Below are 3,272 nucleotides of genomic sequence, written 5' to 3'. Positions count from 1 at the left end.
TGCTTGCATCAAACTATCACATGTACTACATAAAGATGTACCACTATTATGTGTCTGTAACAATTAAAAATAAAAGTCTATATGAATATATATGTATATACAAATAATCATGTAACATGTAAAGTATTAATTAAAAATATTTCCACAAAGAAAAGTTTAAGGCCTGATATCTTATGTGTCAAATTCAATGAATATTTAATAAATAATATCAATTGTTTAAAAAAACTTTCAAAAATTGAAAAGAAATTTATACTTTCTAACACACACTAGAGCTATTATACAATAAAATAAAGTATACAATAAAAATAAAAAAAGTTCTCCAGATTGAAAAATAACAAATAAAGATCTTTTTTCAGATGATATAATTTTCTATATAAAAATACATAAGTTCAATAAAATATCCCTAGAACTATAAACAAGTTAATTAATGTCACAAAATGAAAGATCAGAAAACAAAATTAAATTGCAGTTATAGATGAAATAAATCCACAATGAAAATGAAATAAAGAAAAAACTATATTTATAATAGCAATAAGCAGAAATGTTAAAGTTTTAAAAAGAAGTACAAATATATTATACTCTATTTTTAATTCACAAAAATCATAGAACTGAATAAATTAATGTACATTAAATAATCAAGTTTTTTTTTTTTTTGAACTCTGAACTTTTTATTGGCCTTCTGCTCCCCAAAGGGTACCCTGCTTCTGCTGGCTTAATGCCCCAGAACTTTGGTGTCGTTGGTTTCAGACACCACTTTGCCATCCACTATCCGGCGGGTGGTGGTCTTTTGGATGGTTTGCATGGAGTTGCTGCTGTCCAAGGCATCACCAAGATTGAATTCCTCGCCATCTTCCAGCAGGCGGCGGTAGGTGGCAATCTCAGCTTCCAGCTTGACCTTGATGTTCAGCAGGGCCTCATACTCCTGGGCCTGTCGCTGTCCCTCTGCCCGGGTCTGTGCCAGCTCTGACTCCAGGTGCAGCAGGATCCCATTGAGCTGCTCCATCTGTAGGCGTAGCGGGCCTCCACCTCCCTCAGGCTGTTCTCCAAGCTGGTCTTCAGATTTCTCATGGAGTCCAGGTCGATCTCCAAGGACTGGACTGTACCTCTCAGCTCTGTGAGCGTCGTCTCAGCAGCTCCAACCTCGGCGGACTGTGTGGTGACCACTGTGGTGCTCTCCTCAATCTGCTGAGACCAGTACTTGTCTAACTCCTCTCGGTTCTTCCCAGCCAGCTCGTCATATTGGGCCCCGATGTCTGCCATGATCTTGGCGAGGTCCTGAGATTTGGGGGCATCTACCTCCACGGTCAACCCAGAGCTGGCAATCTGGGCTTGTAGGCCTTTTACTTCCTCTTTGTGGTTCTTCTTCATGAAGAGCAGCTCCTCCTTGAGAGCCTCGATCTCTGTCTCCAGCTGCAGTCGAGTGACATTGGTGTCATCAATGACCTTGCAGAGCCCATGGATGTCATTCTCCACAGACTGGCGCATGGCCAGCTCTGTCTCATACTTGACTCTAAAGTCGTCAGCAGCAAGACGGGCATTGTCAATCTGCAGAACGATGCGGGCATTGTCCACGGTATTTGCGAAGATCTGAGCCCTCAGGTCCTCCATGATCTTGAAGTAATGGCTCCAGTCTCTGACCTGGGGTCCCTTCTTCTCCAAGTGCTCCCGGATTTTGCTCTCCAGCCTCCGGTTCTCGGTCTCCAGGCTCCTCACTCTGTCCAGGTAAGAGGCCAGGCGGTCGTTCAGGCTTTGCATGGTCTCCTTCTCGTTCTGGATGCCTCCCATTCCTGCCAGACCCCCGGCCATTCCTGAGGCCAGGCCCCTGGACCCCATGCCGCCCCGGAAGCTGGTGGAGCGGGACACGGAGATCTGGGAACCAGAGCCCCCGGCGCCTGCATAGACACTGGCCGCGCTGCTGACCGGACGGGCGCTGTAGCTGGGTGCCTGGACAGAGCCCAGGGACCGGTAGTTGGTAGAGAAGGTGGAGCGAGTGGTGAAGCTCATGCTGTATGGGAGGAAGGCGAGACGACAGGACTCAGGCTTTGCCGACGAAGGTGGCAGCCCGCGCGACCCGAGTTATATTGCAGAGTGAGAATAATCAAGTTTTAAATCACCATTTTTAAGATAAGAATATCTCACAGGTTGATCTACAGATTAAATAAAATCTCTTCAAAGTTTTAACTATTTCTGATGGAAATTGACAAGTTCTTCCCAAAAACAAATATAGATAAGCTGGGCTTGGTGGCTCATGCCTGTAAACCCAGTGCTTTGGGAGGCTGAGATTGGAGGACTGCTTGAGGCCTGGAGTTGAAAAACAGCCTGGGCAACATAGGAAGGTACTGTGTCTACAAGGATAAAAAAAATAAAATTAGCTGGATATGGAAGCGCATGCCTGTAGCCCCACCTACTTGGGAGGCTGAGGTGGTGGAATTGCTTGAGCACTGGAGTTTGAGGTAACAGTGAGCTTTGAATGATCCACCTCACTCCAGCCTGAGTGGCAGAGTGAGACCCTGTCTCTAAAAAAAGATTTAAAAAACAGTATAAATGTGCACAGAATACCAAATACACAAAACAGTTTTTAACAAGAAAAATAAGACAATTTACAGTTTTTGATATGAATTCTTATTATCTAGGATAGATTCATGTAATTAATAGAATATATTTGAAGATCCAGCCGGGTGTGGTGGTTCATGTCTGTAATCCTAGCACTTTGGGAGGCTGAGGTGGATGGATCACCTAAGGTCAGGAGTTCAAGACCAACCTGGCCAAGATGGGGAAATTCCATCTCACTGACAAATACAAAAAATTAGCCAGGCGTGGTGATGCATACCTGTAATCCCAGCTACTTGGGAGGCTGAGGTAGGAGAATCGCTTGAACCTGGGTGGTGGAAGTGGCAGTGAGCTGAGATCCCACCATTGCACTGCAGCCTGGGCAACAGAGCAAACGTCTCAAAAAAAAAAAAAAAATCCATTTAAAAACACATTCATTTATGGCAAATTAACATTCACAAAAGCTCCAAAAAATCTAAGTGTGGAAGAAACATCTTTTCCAAGAATTTTTCTAAGAAAATTGGCTATAAACATTTAAAATAAGAAGTCAGATCCCATCTCAAATCAAACACATACTGAAATACTTAATATGAGCTGTAAAGCTAAATGTAAGAGCTAAAATGACAAATTTCTTACAAGAAACACAGAAGTAATTTTTTATAATCTTGTATTCGAGGCCGGGCACGGTGGCTCAAGCCTGTAATCCCAGCACTTTGGGAGGC

General features: G+C 43.4%; 1 pseudogene across 1 annotated transcript; it reads right to left on the bottom strand.

Annotated features, from left to right (window-relative positions):
* Positions 1–712: 712 nt before the first annotated feature.
* On the bottom strand, positions 713–2,087 carry LOC105521086 (annotated as a pseudogene). The gene is made up of 2 exons (XR_001003218.1): positions 1,027–2,087; positions 713–994 (listed from the first exon to the last, which is right to left on the bottom strand). The product of XR_001003218.1 is annotated as a keratin, type I cytoskeletal 18 pseudogene (transcript).
* Positions 2,088–3,272: the final 1,185 nt, after the last annotated feature.

Source organism: Colobus angolensis, unplaced genomic scaffold, assembly GCF_000951035.1.
Source record: "Colobus angolensis palliatus isolate OR3802 unplaced genomic scaffold, Cang.pa_1.0 Scaffold395, whole genome shotgun sequence".
Taxonomy (NCBI): domain Eukaryota; kingdom Metazoa; phylum Chordata; class Mammalia; order Primates; family Cercopithecidae; genus Colobus; species Colobus angolensis.
This window is presented reverse-complemented; position numbering and strand designations above follow the sequence as displayed.